Source organism: Rhynchophorus ferrugineus, unplaced genomic scaffold (genome assembly GCF_030347505.1).
Source record: "Rhynchophorus ferrugineus isolate W39M unplaced genomic scaffold, kcgeb_rfMv2 rfM2, whole genome shotgun sequence".
NCBI lineage: Eukaryota > Metazoa > Arthropoda > Insecta > Coleoptera > Curculionidae > Rhynchophorus > Rhynchophorus ferrugineus.
Genome location: NW_027472581.1, coordinates 20,934,601 through 20,952,189, shown reverse-complemented (window position 1 = coordinate 20,952,189; position 17,589 = coordinate 20,934,601).

Sequence of the window (17,589 nt, the reverse complement as noted above, 5' to 3'; positions counted from 1 at the left end):
TCATTGTTAGAAAAGAGGCTTTGAAATATAAAAAAAATTACAGATCAACATTAAAATAGTAAAATGATAAATGATATCTCTATAGTGATAAAAATTATATATTTCTGTTAGAAATTATCTTCTCCCAGTAAAATGATTATTTATTAAAAAAACTATGCCCTATGAATATTAATAATAAAAAGTTTTATCAAGTTACAGCAAATTATTTGGTACCTCTTAAGCTGTAGTTTAAGAAGTCTTTTAAAAATATAAATATATTAAGAAAGATCAATATCAAAATAATGTTGAGATATATGGTTATATCCCAACAGTTGTATTCACCAGTCATCGTCCGTTCTGATTATAAATTATTTATACTCATGCGTTTATATCTAGAGTCTGTTATCTTTAACTAAAGATTATCGAAGATGATTGTGATTCTTGAATAATGAAATTGAATGGCGTAGTTGTCAAAGCCACAGGACAATCCTAGTGCGATAGTCGCTGTTTCGAATCCTGCTGGGGCATGGTCCGAATGTATGTTTGTGATTGTTTATAATTGTGATTCTTCTAAAGGCAGGAGTTAAAAATCCAACAAAGTAAATGATCCCAGTCACGCCAGTAACCAGGCTGGGTAACATAGGTCACAGCGGATGTCTTCTGGGTTCATCTTCTATGTTGGTCATTCGCCAGTGGGTTGACTTAATGTTCAGAGCCCACGTTAAGCAGTCAAATCCAAATAAACACTAGTTTGTCGAAAAGACTCGAAGAGTTATTAATTTTAATGATAATATAATAATAGCTAAATAATACAACATACAATTTTTACAATAATTGTTTTTATCTATAACTTTTTTAAAAATCTCTCAAAATTATTCCACAGTCCTTATATAATATTAGTAAAGATCACCGGGTGGATTTGCAGACACCCGCCTGCTTTTCAAGATTAATTTCGAAAACAATCAATACCGATCTGTCGCATTCCAAAACTATTTGCTTACACGGGATAAGATATTCGATAGCACGCCTAGTCACAGTAGGCGGAGATTCAAACTTGGGGCTTTATCACACACGCCTTCGGTGCGATCCGAACCGGCATTAAAGTTTCTCACTTTTTAGTTTGCAGGGGGAATGAAGTGTAAGTGACTTAAATTTATATTGGAGCTTCTCGTCGTGCCTGAATCTTATTCGGCCAAACGAACGAACGCCGATTTATCCGTATCAAATTCAACGGCTTGGCGATTACTAGAAAATCAGACGAATTTTATTAGTTGGAAGCGAGAACTGAAATCAAAATGAATTTTGTAGTTATTATAGCTATATAGAAGAAATATTATTAATGAATGGTGATTCGCATAATCAACAAGCATTAATAGAGATAACAATTAATTCAATAGAATCGATAGAGTTGAATAAAATTGATATGAAATGTGGCAAAGAACTTTTAAAAGGGACTTAAAAATGGATAGCTACTCAGACAGTGATAGTAAATGTATTCAACTTTAGGATTGTTGGTTTATGATCTTATGTTAATAGTCACCAAGTCAGGGTAATTAGGAAGGATAAAACTAAAGGAAAATCGTATTGTAGAGTGTGAAGGACTTATATGCATAGATATTTGTGTAATTGTTCAAGATATACGTACACATTTGATTAGAATATACGAGGAGGGAGTGAATACTGACCTTTTTCATCTTTTTAGCCGATGCAGCAAACGTAACCGAAATGAAATAACAGAAGAAACTAAGGAAAATACAATGATATGAAAATGAGTTAAAAAACACAACAACGATGGAAACCGGAACAAAATATAAAAGGTAAATATGTTCTCTAATGAAAATAAAATACATTACATTAATACAGAGTTGTTATTTAGGTGGATTAGGCCTCCTCAGAGTATATGATTACATAAAACGCGCATAGAACTGTATCTTAGGAAAAACAAGAAAATACTTTAACCCTTAAACATTCACGATTTTGTTACATGCCAAAGCCAAAACAAACTCAAAATCAAAGTTTATGCGGGGCAATATTGTGACATTTTGACGTCTTCAATTCTGATGACCTAAGTTCTCTGTTTTATCGGATAGATTATAAATATACATTATCATACTACCGTGATAGGATTTTGAAAAGACCTCTTACTTACCAAGACGACTTTTGAAATAAAATACACAATGCTCACTTTCATCCGTTTCTTTTTCAATCTTCCACAAAATGTTTGAGTGTTTGTGATAAAAAGGAAGATATATTGGCTCATGATTCTTTAGTTGAGATCTGCAACAGCATATTCTTGGAATTCTTGCAAAGAGTGTCTGACCGTAGTCATTAAAGAAAATGACTTGGAATTTCTTACTATACTTATTGCTAGTAAGAGCTAGCTCTCTTTCACTAACTCATGACTTCCTTCACTTCGTAGTAGATCAGTTTTTCATCGCCATAAATATATCAGAGAGAACACTCCATTTTTGTTTGGCAAGCAAGTGAAACCGATATGTTGAATCGGTTGAAATAATTACATTAGTCATTCAGTCAATTCATGTTGTAATAATCAGTTAATCATTTTCTAAGTTATCAGAAATTTCTTTGAGAATTTGAGCTGGGCTTTTAGCCCATAAGTTTTACAATTAATTTTTTCACAATTCATTCGTTTTTACGATTGATTTTTAGTTGAAGCTCTGATAATGAGCGAACCAATGGATGGCCATCAAAATCAACGTCTTTAGAACGTTGAATCGGGAACCGACAGTCATGATATGATTGTTCATTGGATTTCTGTAGCAAATTTACTAGTGTTTCTATACAATGAATAACTGATTAATATTAAATAGAAAACTGTTGTTTTATATAGGAGACCATACAATTTGAATCAACACTTTCGAATGCCATTAACACTTGCAGTTTATATAGTCTCTTCAAAATAGCATTGAACTGAAGTCATCCCAATGTAAGACTTCAATACGTCGCAATGTGACAGAATTTAACTCTCATTTTAGTTCATTTATTACATTTATTAGCTTTCATATATTACAACATTCTAATGGAAATAAGATATTGGAACAAAAATGTTATAAAATATCATTTATTTTAACATTACAATTCAATGTACACTGCTATTTTGAATGAACGATATTTGGTAGTACTATACGCATGCATTGTGGCATGTACACCAAACCATAGTTATTGAAATTGCAGATAAAATAACTAAACCTCCTGTAGTACTATTATTGAAACAAATATAATACTCTAGAATAAACAAATATTTCATATAACTGTTAATGGTCTTCTGATATATAAATGTCGTTAAGATATAATTGGATCGAACATACAATTTGGGATTATCCCAGCCAGAATATTCCCCAATCATGAATAATAACAATTCCGATCAATCGATATCAAAAATAATATTACTATGATAAAATAAACATTAATTCTGCCGTTAAATAATGAATCAATACAAACAAATTTCGATACGTATCAACATTGCCATTGTATCAAAGAATAAATAGGAAGGTATTTTACGGAAAGTAATATAATACATGATGTAAATGTACATACCATTAATAATAATAAGAATTTATTGTTCTGTGAAATACATTTTTATATTTTCCTTTTAATAACAGTCCTAAGTAAATCGAAAATATCAGTGGGGCTTATCAGTAAAATATCGCAATAACCTATAAAAATTTAATCATCATTTAATTATATATGGATTACGGATAATTTTACTTCCGTGTAATAGCTTTGGCGTCCTTTATTATGCCATTAATTAAATTATATCCTGGCCTTTAAAAGGAATATTTTAACATGTAAGCATTTATATTAAGTTAAAATTAATTAACAAAAATTATCAGGAATTTTGATCATAAAACCTAAAGAAAAGATATGTTTGATAGGGTTATTCTAATTATTTAGTAATATATTTTATCATTAGCTGAGAAGCAGAAAACATTTTGTTAATATTCGATTTGTTGGATATAATTTATAATACACTACTCAAACAAAATTCTTTGAATTTTAATCTAAAATTTAATACATAAATATATAAAAATTTTAATAGTAACGCACATATAGGCAGTATGTCAATTCGACTTCCAACCCAACCAAAGGCTTTTCTGTGTGTAAGCTTTTTTGAAATTAATTTTAAATTTGTTAATTCAGTGCATATTTATGCAAATTATTACATATTACATAACAGTAGCAAATAATATTAACCAATTAATATCACAGAAAACAATATTACCAATTAAAACCTTTGACAATCACAAGGGATTTTCATAAAAGTCAAGAATAAATACATCGAGCAACATCCTAACAAAATGACAGGACCTTACCTCTAAATCTTATTTCATATTTTAGACCCGGAAAAGTGAAATAAATAAACTAAAAAAAAAAAAAAATGTCTTAATTATTTCTTTATCAAAAAAGGCCGAATGAATGTTGCATAAAAATTGTTCAATTTTTGGTTTAGGAAAATTATGTTTTTTGTATAGTTTAGGGGTCTACCTAGTTAGACCATTTAGCTGTTTTTTGTAATATTTGTGACATGGGATCAGAATTAGGACTTAAGGCAATAATCAATGTCGTATTGTATCAAATGTCTGGTGAAGCCAGTCTAAGATAAGAAAGATAACGAGCAAACACAAAACACGTGGCTAGTAAAACGGATGTCTCATCGGCTCGTAATACATTGTTCCGGATGGTGGTGGTGCGGGTACCGGATGGTGACCAGATGAAACGTGTAAGAAGGTAGATCTAGTAGAAGATTCGGTATGGTGGCTGTAATTATAAACATCAAGAAGGCCCGAGGTCGTGGAGTATTCGAGCATTTTTAAGAATCCACAACGCATGTATTCCATTCCATCGCATGAGAAGTTGTTGGACGAGCCTTTCCCACCCCGAAAATCAGAAAGAATCGACATGCAAAAAGGGGTTTCTTCAACCAGCCTTCTCTACCACCAGCAAGTACTCAAGGAGGGACCTTCAGCGATAAAACAGGATGCATCAGGAATGAAAATCACAATTAAAGAATTAAGAAAAAATTTTACCTAGAACACAGATTTAATAAAAAGGGAGTGTGGATGTAAATAATCAAGAACAGGCAGAACAGACAAGTATCAAGAGAGGAAGTCAAGACTTAAACACAGTCAAGTATCAAGAGTAACAAGAAAGTCATTGAGGACAGTCAAGTGTGGAAAATCAAATATATTTTTACCTAAATATAGATGTAACAGGTCAATTGAAAAGTCCCCAGCCTGACACATAGATGGCACTACTAAAACTAAATCAAAAAATTTTACAAAAATAAAACATTTTGAGTGAAGCAACTTTTGCTATTGTGAAAAAACCGGATAATAAGAAATTTACCGTGTATGTTGCTTTTTGGAGGGAAAAAATACAGTTGAAGCAAAAAATTGGCATAATGCTGAGTTTCTGGACACTACCCCAGAAAAATCAACCATCAAGGATTGGTATGCTAAATTTAGAGGTGGTGAAACAACCACCGAAGACGGTGAACGCAGTGGACGCAAAAGAAGTTGTTGTTGAGGAACACATTAAATAATCAACAAAATGATTTTGAACGACTGTAAATTGAAATTGTATGAAATAGCAGAGACTCTAAAGATATCAACTGAACGTGTATATCATATCATTCACGAATATTTGGGTATGAGAAAGCTCTGTGCAAAGTGGGTGCCGCGCGAGCTCATTTTTGACTAAAAACAACGACGAGTTGATGATTTGGAGCACTGCTTGAGGATGATCAAGCGTAATAAACCCGAGTTTTTGTGTCGATATGTGATAATGGATGAAACATGGCTTCATCATTTCACTCCGAAGTCCAATCGACTGCACACGATGAACCCGCTCCAAAGCGTGGGAAAACGCAACCGTCGGATGGCAAGATTATGGGATCTGTAGTTTGGGATGCGCTTGGAATAATTCTGTTTGACAACCTTGAAAAAGGAAGGACCATCAACAGCGACTATTATATAGCGTTATTGGACCATTTGAAGGACGAAATCGCTGAAAACGGCCACATTTGAAGAAAAAGAAAGTTTTGCTTCACCAAGACAATGCAGCGTATCACAAGTCAGTGAAAACGATGGCAAAAATCCATGAATTGTGCTTCAAATTGCTTCCTCATCCACCATATTCTTCAGATCTGACCCCAGGGACTATTTCCTGTTCTCAGATCTCAAAACAATGCTCGCTGGGAAGAAATTTTCGTCAAATGGAGAGGTGATCGTCGAAACTGAGGCCTATTTTGAAACAACGGACAAATCGTACTAGAAAAATGTTATCGAAAAGTTTGAGGGTCTCTATAATCAGTGTATCACCCTTGAAAGGACTTATGTTGAATACAAAACAATAATTTTACCAAAAAAAATGTGTTTTACTATGGTAGGCCGGGGACTTTTCAATTGACCTGTTAGTTTCAACGATGTTTTTAAAGCATGAAAATATATAAAGTCAACCAGTATTTATTTAAGATAAATCATTCAAGGTCACATATATGACCATTTTGAATGAGCAGTTGTACAACAGGAAATTAATTGTGCAAAAAAAATTGAAGAAAACTCTTTTTCAGAGAAGAAGAGAAAAGGAGAGCGAGAAAACTCATCATACAAAGATTTATTTTACCCTTCTTTCTTAACAATGCTCTAGATAATTTTGATTCATTAAATTAATATTCCATCATAGTTTCACTTATCTTCAAAAATATAAATCAAGTTAAATCGTCTGGAGGACAGCTAACATTTTTTATTTTTAACTTTTTTATTTACTACACCGTATATATATACTTTTAAATACAATTCCCTCACTTGTGTTATGCCTAATTTTTTTTTACCGACCAAACATATAACTCATAGTTGAAAACCCCTTTTCCCTGATTTAATTCCGTTTCACTTATATTGCTTAACCGTAAAAAAACTGGTTAGTTTTTATATTTGGTAACAATGTATGCAAATTATATGGCGTAAACTGAAACCCTTTCTCCTCCATGCACTTATAGTAGGACCGTAGCTTTCTCTCTGGCCCATTTCCCAAATTGATTTATTTTTACCAACCCAGAAAATCGCCAAACCTGAAGGTAATTAACTACGTCGAGGAGGGAACAAAAGAAAAAAGACTTAGACATAGACGGAATCTCAAGCAGGTACGGGGGAAATTCGGGATATGAAATTTAAAAATAATCCCTCTGATATTATTATTCCGGTGAGTATACAAAGGGAAACATATTTATCTTTAAAAGATTAAGGGACACAGAAGCTATTCTCTAAAGCCCGACGTTAAATTTTATTTCATTACAGTCTGCGTGTTCTATTGTTTCTCTGTTTTAACGCTCGTTTACGGTGAATAAAATGTTTGAGATTTTAAAGCTTAATATTCCCTTTTAAGTTATTATCGGAATTAGTAGAGTGGATGGAAATGAGTTGCGAGCGTATCCCTTTAATATTATTTAATTAAGAACATGTTTTTGCTATGTTTGCGTAGTCAGTAGTGATTTCGAACATGAGAAGCCGCAACGGAAATAAATATCTGGTGCATAAAAGGGATCGTAACTTTTATGTATCATTGGCTGCCTTATGAAGTGGACAAGTTTGATTTAATTCCAAATATTCTACTTTGCCTCAAACAATTTAAATATATTATAATATGGTGACATAAAAATAAAAAATTACTCTGAAATAAAATGTTAGTATGTATTTATATGAAACTCTAAATACATTTTATATAAATCAAAACTTATCTTTAGAAAGCAACAATAACTATGAGTGCCAATAAACAATAAAAATATAAATTTAATATTTTGCATTTGTCTTCTATATAAATGCATCTATTAATAGCAGGTTAGTCTCAACTTGTCTCTTCCTTGGATATCAATCAAAGATTTTTTAATTCAATTTATATGTTTTAAAAATTTTTCGTAGAGATTTGCAATGAGAGACATTCTCAACCTTCAGAACTAATTAGTCTAGAGCTTCGCAGGGTAGTGTCTTACTTAGGGGCAGTATTATAACCATTCTGCATTGCTCGAACAATAAAGAGACAATAATATGAACATTTGTTGACGACATTGTCATTATGGGAAAATATACACCTTTGTCCAGTACTATACAAAAACTAGAAGTGGGACTAAACAAGATCCGCAAATCGACTAGAAACTAGAAAATATAGGTTAGTAAAATAGAAATGCATATAAAAAATAGCTGAAAATACCAAAAGAGAAACATATTTAACATATATCACTTGGAAAACGCTCAGCTTCTAAAGCAAAATCGTTAAATTTTCTTGGCTTTCTTTCGATGATAGATTAAATTTGAAACCGTATACAGCTCTTACGGGTTAGTCGAAAGATGTTCCGAATTTAACCTCCGATTAAAGAGTCAATAATGAAACTTAGATAACGCCATGGACTTACGATGGTCAAATACGAAGCTACAGTAAGGCAACAAACCAACTGCCTAAACAAAATTCTTGAATAAGTTGCCAGTTATCATTATCGCTGGATAATCGACGGAGAATGCTAACTTCCAAGTCAAATAGACTCACTGAATTATCCAAGACTTCACCGTAATGCTTGAAAGAAGGTACGCCAATGGGGAATAATATAACGGGACTATGGAAAGAAAGTCGTCGCCAGGTCAAAGCAAACTAAACAATTCGAAATCTTGTAGGACATTCGGTATTATCCAACCCAAATTCTGGCATAATTAAATAGAATTATAATAATCCATGTCAGATAGATATAGGATAAAAAGCAAATGTTTGCCATACAATACAGTTTGTTGTGTAATGATTTGTTTTTAATATATAACATATGGCGCATTAAAGTCAATGAAATAAAATCCACCCATGTAACGTTTACCCTGCGTAGAAGAACATGTCCACCAGTGAATATCAATCATCGTCAATTCCCCCAAGCAGAGCAAGTTAAATATCTTGGTTTGTACTTAGATCGACGCCTAACCTGGAAGAAGCACATACTCTATAAACGAAAACAACTTCGTCTGAAATTATATCAAATATATTGGCTCATCGGGCGCAAATCCAAGTTATCATTACATAACAAGATGTTGCTGTATGAGTCTATACTCAAGCCTATTTGGTCATATGGAATCCAACTATGGGGTACCGCTAGCAAATCTAATATATCCATCATTCAACGGTTCCAAAATAAAGTGTTGCGTGCCATTGTTAATGCTCCGTACTATATTTCAAATAAAGTGATACAACGCGATATTCCTCTTGAACCTATAACGAGTGTAATTCAACGTGTTTGTGTGAAATACTTCTAAAGAATCAGCTAAATATGCGATGTGATAGTGAAGGGCGTAGACTAAAGCTTTTAACACCACCTGATCTAATTATTGGACATATATAAACTTTAGAATAATCTTTAGAATAATACTAATTAATTAAGATAATATTTTATACAGAAGATCGCTTAATGAAGTGATTTTCTGCATGCCATGTAAATATAATATAGACATAAGAAATACTTATTGCCTATAGGGCAGATTGTGGACTCACAAAAGTAATATATATATATATATATATATATATATATATATATATATATATATATATATATATATATATATATATATATGTATATAGGCAATAACACAAAGCAACAGAGACTGATGAAAATTAAAAAGCCTTGTGGGCAGGCAACACAAAACTAACACGACAATATCGTAGTATTCAGCTGGCCCAATGATAGCCACACTGCTGGTAGCTAACATACCAAATACTGTCATGTTCTAAGAATCATACAATAAGAAATGCTCATTCTTATTTTGATGTGCATCCTAATTTTATCAAACATCTTGCCACAATATTAAACAATTATGAGGAGTTTTAGAGCAAAGAGTGAGGAGTAGATTTCTATTTCCTACATCACCGAGGCGAGTGGCGGATGATTTGGTTTAAGAAGGGGGGGCAGCATTCCGTTGAAAACTAGTCAGACACTCCATGAATCTTTTCCGCGAAGAATTGCAATTGCTTTAAAAGAAAATGGTGGCTCAACACCCTATTAATATTTAAATATTGTGTACAGTCAGATTTTCATATTACTCTCTCCATCCCCTGTGTATAAGATGTTGTAGTATATTATTATAACGGGTATTATTGTACTATATATATTGATCGATAGCTCCAAAGGTAAAGGCTAAACAAACAGCCTCAAGTATTAAGTAAACAAAATTTTCCGATATATAAGGAAAACTTTCACTTATAAAGATTAATACAGTTAAATGGTATTGGTTGCCGAAGCGAATGTAGATACACATCGGGGAACAAAATACACAGCCCTGACATGTTGAAGAATTGACAAACACAGGTTGGCCGATCGATACCGTGTGTATTGTATCGTTCTCCGTTTTTTTATATTCCCTTGTGCACTTATTTTGATTAAAGTGCTCCTATGTAAGTTGTGTGACCAGGTTACGACTGAATATTTAAATAATTCATCATTTTTATACTCCAAGGTAAAGATAAACACTTCGGCTTTTAGCAGTTCATATATTGTCGGTATATTTATAGTTTCCTCGATGGTTCGCTAGAAAACGGCCTCAATAATATTTTTGTATGATACAGTGTTAAAGTGTGGAAAGCATAGTAAATTTATGGTTGATTTTCAGGTAGATATTCCGGAGTTTCCATCACATTACCGTCGATATTTATCGCTTAATAGACATTATTCAATAAACATGTTTACGAGGACATCTATATCTTACTATTAACCTTTCCAAAACCTTGCTACAATTATTATATTTCGGACAATGTGGGGTAATTATGACGCGCCACTACAAAACTTCGACAACATAGGTAAAGTAAGCATGACTTTTTGCAATGTTATAAAATAAAACTCTAATATCTTGAATAGTCTGTTTATCGTTAGAAAATATTTTCATTATAACATTAAACAATTATTTCCGCTTAAATCATTATTTTTACAGTCAGGAAATGAAAATGTTTTAGTTTTGTCTCGGTAGACATTGGAAATGGGGTTTTTACATATATTGCACGACCTTTTAATCTTTCTATCCTGTGATCTGATACAAAAGCTGCATCTTCGATTTGCATAATGTTGTATCTCTGTAGCAGGATTTTCTTGACTCGTGAAATTGCTGTTTGCGACGAATAAATGTGTTGCAGTTGTTACAGTCTTATAAAAATAAGTGCTATTTTGTTTCCTATTTACAATGTGTGGAAGTGCAAGTTCATGACCAAGTTTTGTAAAAGAATTCGTCGTCCATTTCGATCATTACATTTCCAATTAGGAAAATTTTCAGTATATATGATATAGGCATTGAGTGTAGGCATATCAATCACTTCCATAAGTATCATGAATAGCGATCTTTTAGTTGAACGAACCCACGGATATTCCATATGTCTCACGATGAGACATGCATTATGCGCTTAGGATTTTGATCCGCTGCAGACCATGGGGGGAAAACGAAGATACCCCATATAATTAAACTCAGATTTTCGTCGCAAATTCCATCTAAATTCAATTATTCGTTTAAAAATAAACTTGGTAATACATTTTCTAGGATTATCTGAAAGGAAAAAAATCAAAAAAACATTTGGAAAGTTATTAAAAAGAAACCCTATCTGGGATATCTAAAATACAATGCTCAGTCACGGAAAGTTTAAAAATTCTTAAAACTGTCAATTTTTGGTAGCATACAAATTAATTTTGCCCTGCTTTTCATTGTCCGATATTGGGCATTTATTGTTAATACAGCTGTTATTTTCTTGGAAGTTTTATTCATCTCCAGGTACAAAGGTTTCTCATATTTCTGGCGGATTTTAAATTAATAAAGAAACTACTTAATTATTTAATGAAATCCACAGTTCAAATCGGCATAGAGTATCTTTATATGAGGTATCTAGTATTTACTGTAGTTCATACAATATGTTGACATGTGGAAAGGTCAGTCAATTATCTGTTCTTCTGGATACTGTTTTTGTTTTTAAATTTTAAATTTGTATCAATTGCAATCTACAAAGGGCTAATGAATAATACTTTCGGTTAGTTTAAATTCCCAAGTGTTTTGCTACATATTGTTTATACTCAAATTTTTGGGATTACTCATAATTTCCCTTATCTAACATAGACTTACGGAAAATGATGATGTTCTGGAGGTATGTCATTTACTGGTGATGTCTTCTTTCTACAATAAGCGGATACTTTTTATAGACATATGAGCAGCTATATAGGCTGATATGGCTTTGTATCATTTTTTACTGGTGATGTATTTTCCCCATCTTTATACATGGAAAAGGTAACAATTGCTGTCCAGACCACCATATTCAGCCGACCTTGTTAAGTAATAACAGCAACTTCCGGAGCAACACATACAAAAAAACATATAACAAAGGCAGTTTCAAATCAAAAATTTGTATATACAAGAGAACTAGAAACACAACCAAATAATTCCCAGCTTTTGTACTTAAATACGTGTTATTCACTATGATTATGTATTAAAAATTTAGTTCTAGAAACTGACTTATACAATTTTTCTTTCGGAACAGAAATATAAATACTAAATAATTTTGATAATATATTGAGTTTTTGTAAATTTCTCTCTCTATCGAATGCATATTAAAATAGTATTAATTAAAATATATATTACGTAGGGTATTTATATAAAAAGTTTAAAAGCTAATATCAAATTGCATTAATGTTATAATTAAATAATAATATATAGGATATCTGTTGATGAAAATACGAAGCATTAATGTAAACAACAATAAAGCTCCCTAATCTAGCTGTTACATTCGATGGTTTTCATATTTCTCTACATAAAACAACAGTTGTCCATTTACTTTTCCTTAGTTATTCAGTGTATTCAGACATTCATTTTCAACATCCATTATAATTGTTGTTTGATTTGAATAAATCCACTGGCGATGCCCAAGAAACACTTCTAGGGAGTTACAGTGATGCTGCTCCAGCATATCTCAATTGTCTGTTTTGATTGTTGAACTATTTAAAAGTGGTGATTTTTATGTCAATGATAAGGATCAGCCTGAAGAACCAAAAAACCTTCGTAGATAAGGAGTATTGGTTTTATTAGTAGTCGTAGACAAGACTTATTGAACAAAAACCCAGCTCAAATCCTCAAAGACCTTTTAGGCGTCTTAGTACTTGATGATTAAACTGTTTCCAGACCCTCACATGCTATAGCAAAGATACCTTTAAAACAACTTTTATTTATGTTTTCTATAAGTATGCTTAATATATAAATTAATAAACGATTACTCAATATCCAACCGATCATTATTATCTAACAGATAAAAAATGTAAATTTGATAACATTCATATAAATATAGATAATAACCAGTTGTATTTTAAATAAATATTTTATTGTAATAAACAAACGCTAATCTTGTAATTCTAGCCATCTACATAATATTCCTGATCATCTAAAATTTTCATAAAGTTGAATTTAATTTGGAAAGCGTCACCACGGAGGTTGCCATTATATACCAAAACAAGATTGCTTTAAAAATGCCGAGCTTATTTTATAGCGCAGTTTCCGCTGAACTGGAAAAAGTTTTCTCATTATTTTCCTACTACATTTATACAAACAAGCTACTTGCTCTGTGTCGGGGTTATTGCTGAGGGCAAGTTCATTCCGGCTTCGGTAGTATGATTGTTAGAAATATTGAAGAATGAAAAAAAGAGAGTGAATACTGTATACGTATTAATAGTGTACCCTAATTAGTTCAGTTACTAATAATGGGGTTACGTTTCTCTATTCGTAAAAAAAATAGCTCTTGTGTATTAAATAAATAACGGTCTATTTTATATGAATGCTGTGCCCACAGTTTAAGATATTAATACAAAGAACATTAGAAAATATAATGTAATTAAAGGTAATTTATAATTCGTTGTATCTATACTCCTAGGATTCTAAGTTCGTTTTGAATAATTCGAAATACATGGTGTAATTTATTTAAATAAGCTCAATTGTTCCTTTGTGTTTGAAGTTTTCATTAGCTTTCATTAACTCACTCTAAACATTCTGGCTGAGATGTAGGAGTTCAGGATCCAATGTACTACTTGGTAATAATGGTAATAATTTATGAAACTACTATGGTCCAAGAATATATCTAAGCAAACTGTGTTATCTACATAGGTCGAAAAGGTAGCCAAATCGTAAAATAATGATAATTTTTCATCAGAAAATATGTTTCCTCTTTTTTTAGTTTTAGACAAAGTCAGAAGTCTATACGTAATCATCTATCTTAATTATCTTATTATCTTAGTAGTAAATATCGATCATTGAACACGTTGCATATCAGAGATCAAATAAGTGTGCAATATAACAATTTTTGACATTTTGACAAACCTACCATATACACCAAACTTTGCTTGTTTTCCCTAACAGAAAATCATGATCTGGCTAAGTAGCATCTCATGTCATATCAAGGTATTAATAAATGAATTGATTATAAAATAACCTCATAACTAAATCATATTCTTCTGACACAGCAATCATAAGTCAGAAAGATGGCAAAATTAATTACTAACCATTAACAATAACTTAATTAATTTAAAATTTTCATTCATAAAATATACCAAATTCTTGGTTAAAATGGTTAGTCATTTATAATATAATAATATATTTAATTATAATCTCTCAAAATTAATTGTCTGCAATTGAACATTCTTAATAATTATCCTAATTACCATAATGTTTAAATTAATGAGAACATAGAAGACATATACCTGTCAAAACAATATACTACAATTACAGAACTGGGTAAAATGTTATAAACACGTTCCAGTCCTAACTAAAAGGTAGCTTTTATATATTACTAAAGTATCAGAGTTGATCAAATTTTCTGTCAGTTTTTTGCTCTAACATTTTATTGTATTGTGTTAGCCAATTGTGACAAGTACGAGGGTCACTATTTATATTTTGGGAACTGGCTACACTGTTGCCCCATAGTAAAGTTTCGCATTTTTGACGATATACGTACTCAGAACATTTTGTCGCACGGACGCTATCGGCAAAAGTTTCGTTCCGGCAAAAAGTGGAACTGAATCGTAAAGATTTTTTACTATTTTCGACGTGAATTATCACAACAAGAGTGCATCAATCAACTTAATTTGACTTTTAGCGATTGCGATGGTGTATCTAAGCTGGTTTAGTGAATTCAATCGTGGTCGTAGTTCGCTGTTCGGCGAGTTTCGTGAAGGTCGTCCAAAATCGGCTGTTGTGCTACAAAACATCCATGCTGCGTTCGAAACGATTAAGCATGAAATGATTAAATAATTGAGGCATTTCTAAGCATTAGTTCCACCAATACATATGCGATTTTACATGAACCCTTAGATGTGCGAAAGTTAAGTTCGCGTTGGATCCCACACAATTTGACAATCGCTCAAAAAAAGGCTCGCGTCGATTGGTGCAAAGAAATGCTTAAGAAATTCAATCGCGAGGCTTCGAAAGAAGTTTATACAATCATGTCAGGTGACGAATCATGGATATATTCGTATAAGCCAGAAAGTAAGCAGCAGTCGACTGTATGGGTGTTCTAAGATTAACCAAATCCAGTAAAAATTGTTCCCGCACGAAGCACTTCGAAGAAGATTGTGGCCTGTTTCTTCGGAAATTTAGAGGATCGTAGAACGGTAAATTCTGATTGGTATACAACCATTTATTTGCCAAAAGTCTTCGGTGAAATAAAGAAAACAAACAAAAGACGCCGGATTATTCTTCATCATGACAATGCGAGTTCTCACACATCGGCTCAAACAAGGGACTATTTGAGCACTCAAAACATCGAATTGATGGGTCATCCGTCGTACAGCCTTGATTTGGCACCCAATGACTTATTTTTGTTACAACGTCGTGAAGAATAAACCGCGTGGTCAACGATTTTCATCGCCCGAAGAAGCTATTGAAGCGTTCAAAAATCATGTTCTAAAGATAACTCATTCAGAGTCGAATAGATGCTTTCCAAATTAGTTTAAGGGTATGCAAAAGTATATCGATCATGGTGGCGAGTACTTTTGAAAACAGTAAAAATATATTCGCAGCTTATCTATTATATTTAGATTCTGCTCTCCTCAAGCTCATTTTCAGTAGGTACCGAAAAAAATTTTTTGTTTGCGTTTTTTTATTATTTAATTTTGTATTACTGCCAATAATATGTCTAAATATGTACCTTTTTAAATATATATGAAGGTTTAGTTTAGTTGGTTAGTTTACAGTTCGAAAATTTAATTTATATACGCACTTAAAAGATTTATTTGGTAAACTATAGAAAAACTATTAAAACTCATTAACGGGATAAAAATTAAACACGTGAACTAAATTTTTGGAGAAATCGAAAAGGATGAAATATCGCAATTAAAACCCGAAATAATAACAATAAAACTTATGCTAATAGTCAAAAAGCTCTCGTCAATCAACAACCAGTTAATAAGCAATCCTGTTAAGCTTATCTTAACTATAGTTAATTAAACTATTTATATTTATAACTATTCATTTCATATTACCATACGTAAAATTCTTTAAAGTTTTATTGTTATAAAGTAGAGAAAATTCTTCTCACACACGCTTGTTAAAACAATTTAAAAAATTTGTCATTTATTAGAATAAATATATATTTAGCAGCTACTAATATCAACAACAAAAGTTATTATTAGCTCATTTCCAGTACGAGCACATTTAGATTACCTCCTAGAGCAAAACAATTATGTCACATAGACTTAATAGAAAAAATCCCTCTAAGCCCTTGTACGAAGCCCGCTCCAATATCCTCCGTAGTCTGCTCGTCGTTTCCTTCATCTGCCAGGCCCATACAAAGTACTAATTAAAATTCAAGCCCCTAGTTTCCTCTCTTCTTCGCCCCAAAACGGATCTTAGTCAGTGGCAGCCCGTGGAAATTCAACCCTTTGATATTTAACGCTGCAGAAGACGTTTTCAATTTAGGTAAATATCGACAAATTTTAAGCTAATTAATTCCTTCTATAAGACGTTAATCGAACAGAAAGAAAAGTTTATATTTCCCGGTTCTTCAATGCAGTAAATTTTCAATAAAATTATAAAAATATATTGCATTATTACATGGAAAAAATCCACATATATTAAATCAGTTGCAAGGTGATTATTTTTTTAACGACTCCCTCTGTCTTCAAGGCCAGGACTCTTTCATGGAAACTAAGAGAATATTAAGTGCCCTCTACTGTTGACAAAAATTCTTCATATCTGTCATATTCTGTATACACATGGCAGAATCAATTCTACATACTTCCTGAATAACTAATATAAAGACTGAAATATTATTGGCTTCTAATGTTATTAATACTTTAAGTTTATAATGACTCTAGACTTTTGTTGTCGAGTTTCTTTTAAATTATTGTTAAATAAAAGTAATGGAATAAATGTCAGCCCTAAAAAATGATGCTTAATTGTAATTTGTTTAAACTGATATAATATAGCATGGCTGTTATAAGCTGTCGAAATACTACCGACCATCGAAAAGACATCTTTCTGATATTACGTTGACAGAAAAGCAGAAAAAAGAGTAGAAAACAATTAATAATGTATTTTTTGATGCGATATAAATTAT